This window comes from Neofelis nebulosa, chromosome 4 (assembly GCF_028018385.1).
Source record: "Neofelis nebulosa isolate mNeoNeb1 chromosome 4, mNeoNeb1.pri, whole genome shotgun sequence".
NCBI lineage: Eukaryota > Metazoa > Chordata > Mammalia > Carnivora > Felidae > Neofelis > Neofelis nebulosa.
In genome coordinates, this window is record NC_080785.1 from 39,578,351 (window position 1) to 39,591,010 (window position 12,660).

General features: G+C 37.3%; 2 protein-coding genes across 9 annotated transcripts in view; one reads left to right on the forward strand and one right to left on the reverse strand.

Moving 5' to 3' along the window:
• The window catches only part of LRRN3 (leucine rich repeat neuronal 3), a 38,166-nt gene extending 31,654 nt beyond the window's left edge, over positions 1-6,512 (reverse strand). The window contains exon 1 of the mRNA XM_058724570.1: positions 5,836-6,512. The gene's annotated coding sequence lies outside the window, so the exon portion shown is untranslated. The remainder of the gene's footprint in view (positions 1-5,835) is intronic.
• Positions 1-12,660, forward strand: part of IMMP2L (inner mitochondrial membrane peptidase subunit 2) — an 896,430-nt gene that overhangs the window by 462,478 nt on the left and 421,292 nt on the right. The gene's annotated exons all lie outside the window — the stretch shown is intronic.

The window sequence follows — 12,660 nt, forward strand, 5'->3', positions numbered from 1 at the left end:
ATTCTCCCATTCCTGGAATCCCGGCTTTGAACAAGTCAGGAAACACTGCCTCCTCTCTTACTCTTCAGGGAATTAAATCCCAGGGGTTTCAGGCCTCTGGAAATAGAAAGTGTTTCCTTCCTGTTGATGCTAAGCCTTTAATTGATCCAGTGGGTCTTTGGGGATTCCATGGGCCTTTTCAATACAGACATGGTAAAAATTGTGGAAAAAATGTTTACATTCCTTCCTACACAGAGGAGCTGATTATTTGTGGAAGGCTTCACTTTCTGGAAATAAAACTTTGTATAACAACCTTCAGTACATGTTGTTCTAGGGATTTGCCTATTCCAAGGGCAGTATTACTTTTGAAAGACAAAATTTCTCCCGAGGGGCTTTCAGAATAATCTGAACACATTCCCTGGCATGTTGAGGTCTTTGTGTGTCATTCATTATCTGCCCAATAGAGACTAACCAGGAGGTAGATGCCAATGATGTTGCTTTTATATTGACACTTCATCTGTTGGTGGTACGTCAAGTGACTTTGAGGATTTTGTTCATAATTTTCCAGCAACATGGAACTTGCCTGAATATTTACTCATCCCATTTTATCCAGTTTTTGAGACCTTTACAAACTGTTTATCAAAGTATTAATGCTGTCAGACAAAGTATGGATGAGGAGGTAGAACAGCGTGCAGTCTTTTTCTCTAAGAATAGATATTGGTTGTGTTTTTCATGTTTAAGTTGGTTACATAATTAGCTCTGATTTAAATTAACAAGTACAGAAGTTTATCTGCAAAAATCTGTCCATATTGAGTATGGTATGGTTTGGAGGACATACAACTTGGAAAGGTAAGTGTATAATGGGAGTTCCGGAAAACAGGAGTGTGTATTTTCTAACAGACTCACAAAGTGCCAGGTACTATTATCAGTCTTGCATCCATCTTTGTAGTTAGAAGACCCTAACTCCTCCACATGTTAGCTCCCTGACTGTGGCAAATTTCTAGCCTCACGGAACCTCATTGTCTATCTTAAAAGGGAGATGATCAACATCATACCTTCCTTACTAAGTTGTTGTGAGAAACAAATGTCATTGTTGAAAAAGTGCTTTGTAAACAGTATAGCACTACACAAATACAATTATTATTTTTTATGTCCTTTTTTACTTCTCCAAAGTTTTTGGGTCAATTCATTACTATTATCCTAAGCAAAATTTGGAGAGCACCTTTAGAAAGCAAGAAAAATTTGCTAGGAAGAAAAAAATAGGGCTGTAAAACGAAGGGCAGGTGTCATTGCCTACAAAGAGTCTCACTCAAACTTTGGAAATGAAAAGGTAAGACAGGATGAGGAGATGAAGAGAGGGAAGTAGGGATTACCATCCGGAGAATGTCCTCACTGTTTTCAGCAAAGTGGATAAGCCAAGCATGGACCCTGAGAAGGGACTCTATTTAATGAAGGCACATGTAAGTGCCTTAAAATGTTACAGTGAAACCCAATAAAAAAGGAAACAAAGATTCTCGTCCAAATTTCTGGAAAAAACTTTTAATGGATGACCAATAGTTGAATCTGTAAAGCTGAAGGATAGCAATAATATTATTAAGATGTTTTAAAAACTGGGCAAAGATCATGGGGCGCCTGAGTGGCTCAGTTGGTTAAACGTACAACTTCAGCTCAGGTCATGATCTCACGGTTCGTGAGTTTGAGCCCTGCGTCGGGTTCTGGGCTGACAGCTTGGAACCTGAAGCCCCCTTCGGATTCCGTGTCTCCCTCTGTCTGCCCCTCCGCTGCTTGCACTCTGTCTCTTGCATTGTCTCAAAAAATAAGTAAACATTAAAAAAAAATAAAAAAAAAAAACAAAACAGGGCAAAGTTCTAATATTTATGACTCTTTACAAAACATAGAAGAGTATATCCAAAGATTATCAGTTTGAAATACTTGGGTGTTATATACTTACAAATTGTTATTGCTTCTATTTTTGGATGCTTACTTTTGCTTTTAAAGTACTTGATTATCTGTATGAACATTTCCTTAATTTTTTTTTTCTTTTTAAAAAATAATTGAAAGACTGAGTAGGCAGACTTTTAATGGAGTACTGGAGGGAGCACACTAAAGGGATCTACTCTAGGCCTTGATAAAGATTTGGTCTTGTGTGGTTTGGTCTAAAGATGTTAAACCCTTTGTGCCTCAGTTTCCTAATCTGTGAAATAAGCATATTATACCATCTTCTAAGGGTCGTTTTCAATCCTAAAATTCTTTTATTGTATGAAATTATGTTTCCCTTTTTTATTCTCTCATGCGGAAGTTGTGTAAGGTGCTTTTACTAATGACACCTTAAAAAAAAGCCCTCCCTTATCATGACCTAAAGATAAATGAACATAATAATAGTAAGCAGTTTTATACAAACTTAACAGTTATGCAAATATAGTAGATGGCTGGTTGGGTACTGTACTTCTTCATATAGATTTGAGATGAGCATTTTGTCTCCCCACCCCCAACCCTGTATTTAATGACCTCTAAATAGCATCTACTGAGATCTTCTTCCACCCCTCCCGTCACATTAAAGAAAACATTTTTATTTCTCCATTACTTTTTCTATCCTCTGACACCACCTACTTTTTGATTTCCTTTTACATCGTGGTCAGAGGAATAACTGTTACCATGTTCTACTTCCTAGGTGTCGAACCAGGCATCACTTTATCAGAAGACAGGCAGAAGGAATTCACTGAGCTCTGGGCGGGACCTGTGTTCAGTGGCAACACAGTGAAGCTTTCCTAAGTACTCACTGCATAGCCAGTATCAGAGAGCTTTATCCTTGACAGTACAGATAGGACGTACTGATGTAGTGCCCGGTGTTTACCTGCTTTATTTAGTTTCATGGGACTAATGAGTGATACATAAGTGATTGAATCCTTAGAATCAGGTCTACCTGAAACAGCCTAGTGGGCTGCAAATGTGTCCATTGTTTCTTCACATAGGCTAGAGCTACGTTATTTTAAATTCTTTTGGGGGCATCCTTACTGAGGCTAGAAGGACGGACTCATTTTTTAGTATGCTAGTAGCTTCCTTTTAATGATCTCCTTCAGTATCTCCAACAGATACCTCATCTATGACCATCTTCATTGCCTGCTAAGTACTAAGCAATAACATTTAACTTATGTAAGTGTTTTATTTTTTTTTAACTCAGGTTACAAACCTTTCTGATCAACTCAATTAGTTTGCAATAAATATCACCGTGCCACATGACACCAGAATTTTGCACTAGAAAAAAAAATCAGAGTGGGGGAAAAAAGGTAAAACATCAAGCCTATTTTGTGGCATAAGAGAAAAAAGGGGGGGGGGGAAGCAGTAGTTGTAAAAAAGAACAAAGAAATAATAAAATACGATTAACGATCCTAAGTTGACCACCTTTTTCATAGGTCCCTGAATTTCTGGCCTAGGAAGCAGATAACACTGTGTATTAAGCCATTAACAGCAACAACAACAACGAAAGACAGAAATTCCACCTTCTCATCAGCATTCAAACTCAGTGTGTTGCCTGTGACAAGTGACACTCTGAAAAAATGGTCCTTTGAAGCTAGTCTTTCCAGAAACCTATTTCTGGTATAGCTACATGACTGGGGAGACTACGGTTAAGTTTTCCAGGCATGCCCCTGTGTCCATCCTCTGGCATTGGTAGATGCTGATCAGATCACCAAACTCACTGGCATACACAGAGTGACAACACCAAGCGCCTGGAATGATGGTATTTCTCAGACTCAAGTGGGCACAATGTTGATCTGTGTAATCCACAAAATATATATGTGAGCTTTACCAAGGTTAACAAGTGAATCCGCTCTTCTTGGGTGTCATTGATTGCCATTTAAAAATAGGCTCTGTAAGGATTTAAGTATGTGTGTGTTTGGTATGGAAAGTTTCCCTGGAATAGGTCTAAGAAAAACTGAAATCAATACTGCAATGCTACATTATACAGGAGTTTGCAATGAGGAGGCTGAGCATCTACTTCCAGCTTTCCCTCCTGGTTAGGAACTTAGGAGGTATCTTAAAATATCAGATCTGGTCTGTGGCAAAACAGCACTTCTAATGAATAGCAGAAAAGCAAATAAAACACCTTCTCCTCTTCATAATAAATCATTTTGTTTTTTCTATAGATTGCATGTGGCGTTTGAGGCAGAGTGAGCAAGCCTGCCAATATTGGAGCTAATGCTTCAGCACCTTTCATTTTTCACTCTGAGCAGGAAACCTCTTCTTAAACTTGTTCATTTTACAGACGGAAAATCGAAGCCAGTGGCATATTGTCAGAGCTGCTTTATGGTCATCATTTACAAAGGTCGCTGGAATTAACTGACTTCTTACGAATTGCAAAGTGACTCATATTTCGACACATTTAGGGGAAAGTGGCAGGATCTAAGTGGCTGGTTATTATCTTTTGGTTTTGCCTCATAGTATAAACTAGGAAACCAATAATAACTCTGAAATCACAGTTGTAGGGGAAAAAAATACCATGCAGTTGGAAAGAATCAGATTCCATTAACTATTTGGTTGGTTAAACTAAAGGAAGGGAGGAGAGAGCTCCAGAAGATGAAATGCAAATTCTAGATTTGTTTTCATGTCTTTACAGGACCCGTTAAAGGAGGTAGTACATGTTTCCACGAACATCCTCAATTGACATTGTCTGTTTGTAAGCATGTTCGAAGTAGCTGGATTCCTTTTACAAGACTGAAAGTATAAATTAACCCACACTGTATTCCATGAATCATCAGTACATGGATGCTCATAGTTTACTGAGAGTAATTCTGTCTCAAAGGCATTGCTTCTGAAACTAAAGAGAAATGTAGGATATGAGTAATATTTATAGTACCAGGGCACACTATTCCCTAGGTAGATATTTTGAATCCTTACTTCTTCTCTTTTTATGTTTCACATTATCTCCTTTTCACTGAATTAGGAAGCTTCTACTCACATTTATAGCCTGTTCTCACTAAAATTAGAGGCATGGAAACAAGGACATATTGTTAAAAATAAATAAATTAGAGGCAAATTAAGCCACATAGCTCAATAACAGCAAAGGGAATATAGTGGTCGGTTTGAACAAAAATCTTAAATAGGAAATGCACTTTAAAGCCACCCTGCTGTGATTCTGTTAATTACCAAAGAAGATTAGAACTCTTCTGGTTCATGGGATCCTTTTACCTCGTGTGTGTCACTTGCAGCTGCATTAGCAATCAGACATTTGCACTGTCCCTTCAGACCAGCGGGAGGATGTTATTAAAGGGAAGTCATTTACCCCAATCCGTAAGATGTAGCCTGGCAGAAATTCAATAACTGTTTGTGATATGCTCATTCTGCCACTCTGCTTAATGGTTTTAGCTCTTGACATACAGCAGCATTTGCCTTAATCTCCATCCACTGAAAGGGAGAAAAATGCCCTACTTGGGGGGGGGGGGTTGCTTCAGAATGATGTGTGATCTGATTTTTATTACAAGTAATGTGAAGAAAAAAGAAAATTCCCCCCTTCTCCTTTCCTCTCCTCTCCACTCCACTCCCACTGTCCCCTTCTCCCCTCTCACCCTCCTCTCTCTCCTCTCCCCGGCACTGCTTTTTCTCTCCCACTCACATCCTCTGATGGGCGTTCAAGCTAGTAAAATGCATGTTGGAGAATCCCACAAACACAGCTAAGCATACCCAAAGCCAGAGGGCTTTTGCATTTGAATTTCTCCTCAAAAGTAAAATGGGAAGAAGAATGCTTTAGGATTCAGATAAGAAGAAAACATCAACGGAGAATTTAGGTTTGACTAAAACAAGCATCCACTATACAAGAAATAGAGCATATTTAAATAGAAATGGATATTTTAAACTTACCTTGCAAAAGCAGTTTCTGTGATACACCACCTTTCGTGTCCCTGTGTGCTGGGTTCCTCAGTTCTTTAGTTGCGATAATCACATGGTTATGTTCTTGCCCGAGTGTAAATAGGTGCATGTGTGTGTGTAATAAAGTATACACAAACATGTACTATAGGTGGGCACACATGCAAGCGATCTTATCTCTGTATTCTAAAATATAAAGGGAGGCAGGAGGCTGCAGCTAGGGTTCCTTCTTTTCTCCGGGAACTCTTCCTCTCGGTCGGCAGGCAGGCTGACGTTCTCAATCCAGTGAAGAGAGATCCTGGGAGCTGGCTTTATTTCTCCTTGTTTCCATGGTGGTTAGTGGTGCATCGTTCACCCGATCAGTTGTCACACTGACATGGTGCTGCCTGCTCAGCGGTCATTAATAACTGAACACCCTCCACTCCCCAGAGAGGAGCCAATCGCTTCAGACTGCCAAGATGTAGCATTCGCAGCTGCTCCCGTCTGGTTGGCTGAAACAACCTGTCTGTTCTATGACACTGCTGCTTAGGATACAAATAAATGAAACGGGCTTGCATATTTTCCTAGGTATCGTTTCCTTCCTTCCTGCCTTCCTGCCTTCCTTTCATCCTTCCTTCCTTCGTTCCTTCCTCCCTTCCTCCCTTTCTCCCTTTCCCCTTTCCTTCCTTCCTTGCTTCTTTCCTTCCTTCCCTCCCGCCTCTCCTGCTACCTTCCTTCCTTGCTTGCTTGCTTCCTTCCTTCCTTCCTCTTTTCCTCCTCCTTCCTTCCTCCCATCCTTCCTCCATCCTTTCTTTCTTCCTCTTGTTTTTAAGAGGAAGAAATTTTTGACACACTTTCCCGTTTTTAGGTGATCATTCGTCTAGAGAAACTGTGTTTTTTCTCTGAAAATAGCAGGGCATGCTACAAATAAGGATTTCCCAAATATTAAAAACACCTGGAGAGACACAAATCCTCTCTGTATTATTTAAGAAGAGTAGCTTGAAACTGTTTTGAGTGGCATTTGGTTTTCTGTAGGTTCTCCTTAATTTAGTGCATGTGCTTACTGTTCAATAATACTTTTTTTTTTTTTAAAAGCAATGACATTTCTTATCTGGTTTGACCACATTTTAAAAATAAAGCATGTATTTGCTTCTCTATAATTCACAACATTGGCATATGAAGGGGTATTTTTTTAAAAAGTAAGCATTTCCAATTACATTCATTTCTTTATATCTGATACAATTAGTCTGACAGCTCCATATAAATGTGTACATGTGTCAAGGTTTTGTGTGGGTATTTCTGTGTATGTGTATTTAAGGAGGTATGTTTTACTACTCTTGGGGGGGGGTGTTTCAAGTATAATAAATTAAATCCTCAAGACAATGATTTTCCTTCATTCTTAGACTTACTAATTCTGAATGTATATTTACCAGGAAAATATGATATATATACCACATATGTAAAACACTTATTGAATTATCAGAAATTTAGAAAAGAAACAGAAAAGTATAGCAGTGTATATTTCTGAATGAACACCTATGAATAAATAGATAGCAATTTTAAAAGTGCATGTTTTACAGCCTTAATTAGTATACTAGAGGAACATCTTGTTGAGAAGAATGGAACATGAGGATTACTTTATCAACAGGTCAAAAACAGGCTAGATTCATGGTTGCAAGCCCTTGTTTTGAGAGACTACCCTCTAGTGGAGTAAAATAAAATGACATTTTCATGTTACTAGATTTAGTTTGGAGGGGGAGGAGAAACTTCCTATCTAATTGCTCCTTAAGTGTTTATTGAAATGACATAGACCAGTAGTTTTTGGTTCTTATAATCATAATACTAGGAAATTTATAAGAACAATAACTTTGTTTCTAACCACAGAATACTTTCACTTTGTAAGATTTTTTTTAAGTTTTCAAATGCTTTATTTTTGTATTCTCCACAAATTAATTCAAATGGCTTCAAATCTTTTGAATAAAAATGAGTTCAACACAAAAGTAGTTTCTTGGTTAACCTACTAACACTGATTTCAGAAAGTTTATCGTACGGCTTTATTCTTTACTAGGCACTGTAGTGTTTATAATGTTGCTCTGTGAATGGTGGGGATTATGTCAAGTTGGCGATGTTGAGATGGAGGGTGTCTACATAGAATTTAATGTATTTGTAATAATAGTAATAATCACCGTCATTATTCCACCCTCAGTTTTACTCTTCCTAGCTTTAATTCTTTGTGTATTCCATATCATTTCAACATCTGCAGGATTATATTTCCACATATTGGAAGAATTATAATAAAATTGAGATAATTATTTGAAAAAGGAATTTTAGTTTTATGCTGTTGGCTCCTTACGCACTTCATTCTGGTTGATTGGTATTGACTGTATAATTGACAAATCCAGTAATCAAACCAATTATAATGCACTTCCATAATGAAAGTAAGTGGTGATAATCAGATACATGATTAAACCACTTTCTTGGTTTATAAATGAAACCAGCAATCATAGTTAATATTTTAAATTTCAGTCTCTTTAAGAAATGAAAGAAAAATCTAATTTTTAATTTAGTGAAAATTGAATACTCTGAAACTCTAGCTTATGCTATATCATAAGAGATTGTTTTCACTCACTGTTCACCTTTTCTCTGGCATATGGGTATAAGATTGCTTTTCTTGCAGAGTTGTCCTTTTGCTGTAGGCACATGATAAATTCAAAAGGTTCCAAACTCATTTTTATAAATTTCATAGCATGGCACATTAGAAGTGAAATTGTAATGTGAAAGAGAAAAATAACTCTGGCTTTGGGTGTAAAGGATGAAGAGTTTGTACTTTGGCCGTGGTTTCCTTCTTCCTACAAGAGCATCAGCAGCTTAGTAGAATCAGTATGTGGTCAGGTGATTGTCCATTATCAGCCATTTACTGGAAATACGAAAGGTAGGTCTTCAAAAAGACACGTTAAAAACTTATTTAGCTATCACAACCATATAATGAAGTGCCAGGTAAACACATTAAACTGTGATTGAATAGGATTTCCGTGATTTTGAATTAGTACAATTGTGAATAGTCATTGGATAAGAACCATAGAACCTTAAGACACTAATGCCCTGAATCCTAAAAGGTCAAGAGACTTGTCTAAGTGCACACAGCTAGTCAGGGAGAGCAAGAATAGATCCTTCCATCTTCTAAGGGTTGTTTTTTTTTTTTTTTCCCTACCGTATCACCCTCTCATCTACTGCATAACTGGTAGATCTCCACTTCTTTTTTCCTCTCCATTTCTTCCTTTTCTTCCCCTTTCTGGAGATTTTACGTCGAACCCACTAAAACTTCAGAGAAGTTGCACATTCCAAATATGCTGTATTATATGGGTATGCACGTCAGCTACCTTGTAGTAAATATCTGCAGGGTTTCCTGAATGAGTATTCTGTTCTAATTAAAATGTATTGAAATTATTTTAAAACATAAATGAATAATTGCTGCCCTTAACTTATGTTGAAAAAGTTCTGTCTTCATCACCAAATGAATGATAGGGGTGCAATAAGTATTTATTCATTGATTTAATGGTTGAAGTTCTTATTAATTTGGGAAGGTTTCTCACTATTTCGTGCAACCCTGGGCAGTGCTTACCCTTGCACCTTTGTTATAAGTGGTCTGGGTTGTGGGTCAGAGTGCAGTTTCTGCGAACAGATTGCTTGAGTTTGAATGCTTACCTTGTCACTTCCTAGCTTTGTGACCCTGAACAAGAACTTAACATGTCTGTCTCTCAGTTTCCTCCCAGACTGTTATGAGGATTAGAGTAGTTTATATGTGTAAAAGCTTAGAAAAGTACTTGGGATATAGTAAGCTTGAATGAATGTTTGGCACAGTCATTATTGCCATCATTGCCATTGTCACTCTTATCATTATCATAACTATCATCATCCTCTGTTCCAGTTTTCTGCCTTGTTTGGAATGTCCTTTCTACCTTCCACTCCAGGTTCCTGCCTCTACCTACCTGGTCCTAAATAAGTGAGCTCAGTTACAGTGCTACTTCCTGTGTGAAATCTTTTCTGACCCTCTAACAAGATACGATCTCTCAATCTTTACCACCCCCCCCCAACATTTATCACTTTTAAAAATGTATTACAATTGTTTCTATAATTTGACCCATGTCCCTTTTTAGCTTGTGGAGTCTCCTGGGGGGGGGGGGTCTATATTTTATTCATCTTTAAGCTCGATAGAACGTACAAACATGGAAAAAAACGTTTGTTGAGTACTAACTGTGTGTGTTATAAAAATTGTTGAATCTCTACAACATAAAATAGATGTTTATCGCCATTTGACAGTGCAGAAACATTGGCTCAGAGAAGTTAGATTTCTTGCCCAATGTACCAAAACGATGAAATAATGGGCAAAAATTTGAACTCAGTTCTATCTGCCTATAGAGCCAAGACTCTTTTACTGCACAAGGCACTCAATATTCATTTGTAAAATAAATGAATGCTTGACTGATGACTGAGCCAACCAATATATTATAGTCAGCAACAAGGGATGCTAAAAATAAAATACTATTTTTAAAAAGGAATGAATTTTTGCACTAGGCAGTGGATCTTTTATATAGTTATGGTTGTTCAATGTTAATGAAAGAATTTGCTGGCCCTATTTGAGAAATAGAGCTCTGAAGAAATGCAGTGTCTAGTTGGAAAGTGAGTTGATATGCTCAGCAAGCTAAATAACTCTGCATGGGCCACTGATGAGGAGGGGCTGACATTGTACTGGAAAGATCTTCAGTGACATGGTCCTTTGTAGTCTAATTCTGATTGCAGATTAGCTCTTAATTAAGTTAGAAGCATGATGTAAGGGGAGTGGCATTGGCTGTTTGTTAAAATGTTGAACAAAAGCAAGTTGGATCAGAGAGTTCTCATTTTCTTTTTTCAAAAGGATTTTAGAAAGTAGAATTGGAAACAAAAATAAGATTCTCATTTAACGATAGGTCTTATTTTTTATTATGACTTTCTTATTATGGTGAAATATATAATATTAAATTTATAAAAAATCAACTTAAAACAATTTTTAAAAAAGCTTAACAGTGTTTAAGCTTGCAGCTCTGTGGCAAAAGTACATTCACATGGTTGTGCAACTTCATTATGGCTTTTTGTGAACACTTAAAATCAGAGATCCACTAAATGTTCGAACTAGAGAGGAAAGAGATCTTTACATGCTGAAATATACAGATTCAACTATCAGAATTTAGCAAACATAAAAAGAAACAGAAAGATTGATGGGGGTGGGGGCGGGTAAGACAAGTGAGCCAGTAGTATAAATTCGCTGCTCTTGCAAGGACTCCAGTCCCCTTTCTGCTTCTCCCAGGATGGCATCTCTCCATGTTCGGGGTGATGATGGAGTTAAGATTCATATTTTGCTGTAGCACAGCATATAGGTCTTATTTTTAATGAGGGATAGAACTCCACCTGAAGAACAAAAGTAATTTTATCACTCAAGGAAATTCACCATCAGGAATGAGAAAGATGTCAGAAATCAAGGAGATAAATCACTGTCTCTATCTTCCCCAGACTCCTTTAACCCTCTTTCCATCTTACCTTTTTCTGTAGATCCAAACTGTCTCTCATCTTGGCTTCTCTCTGTGCATCTCTTTATTCTTTTCTTTTGACTATTCTTCTTCTCTAGCCATGTAAACAGTTAGTGAAATAAAACAGTGAAAATCCTTTAAAAAAAATATAGCAGGTAGACAGAGAAATAGCCAGATAGGCAGATAGTTTGTAAGTTGCACAGAAATAATTGAAAAGAAACACATCAAAAAAAGAAATATACCAAACCACTGGTAGTAGTTATCTTTGATAAGATAATAGGTGGTTTTTATTTTTTTACACTTCTCAAATGTTCTACAGTAAATACATGGTATTTTTATAATCACATATAATAGCTATTACTTAAAAAATAAGATATGAATTTCTTTTGAGGTAGAACTTGATTTCTACAACTGGAGCTGTCTTGATTAATAAAATGTCTGACCTGCTTAACTTAATATTCAATTCTTCCACAACATAATAATTAAGACAGCAGCAACAATAATAGTAGATATTAACTGTGTGCTTATTTTGTGCCAGGTAGTCTGTTAGGAGGTTTTCATGAATTGTCTCATTCGTTCCTCTCTGTTAGAGTACTAGTTGTTAGTTTCATTTTGCAAATCAGAAAACTGAGAGCTGGGTGTGCAAAAACTCATGGAGCTGCTTATTGGTGGAGTCAACAATCAAACCAAAGTGTTTCTGACTCCAAGGCTGACGCTTGGAGCCACTCTGCTATGTCAAGTCTGATATGTCCCCCCTATTACTGGCCAACCTTTCTCCCTGTGCCTAACTCCAGTCATCCCCTTCCTCAGCACGTCACATGCCTCATCATTTCCTGAATATACTCTGCACGTTGCATTTTTAGCTCTTTGTTTCTTCTGTGAGTGTGCCAGTTCTGTAATGCTTCTGCTCAAAGATCTCATCCTTTAAGAAGTTCCCCATCTCAGTGAGAGTGGGTATTTTCCCTATTTTATCACATCTTAAATTTACTTTTTATTTATGTTGTTCCAACATGCATTATCATATATTATATATCATACACTTTATTTGTGCCTAGAGAGTAAGCAACTTCAAGGCAGAAGTAATGTCCTATTTACTTTGTATATTCAGTAGCACATTTTACATATTAAAAGGTTTCATATTAATGAAACCTCACTGAGTGACTGAAAGAGTAATCGACTATTCTCTTCTTTGTGCTGGTTTTGTTCCAAACATTTGACTAAAATCGGAGAATTGTTTAGGTAATGAAACACCTGCCCCCCAAGGGGAGAGATTTTG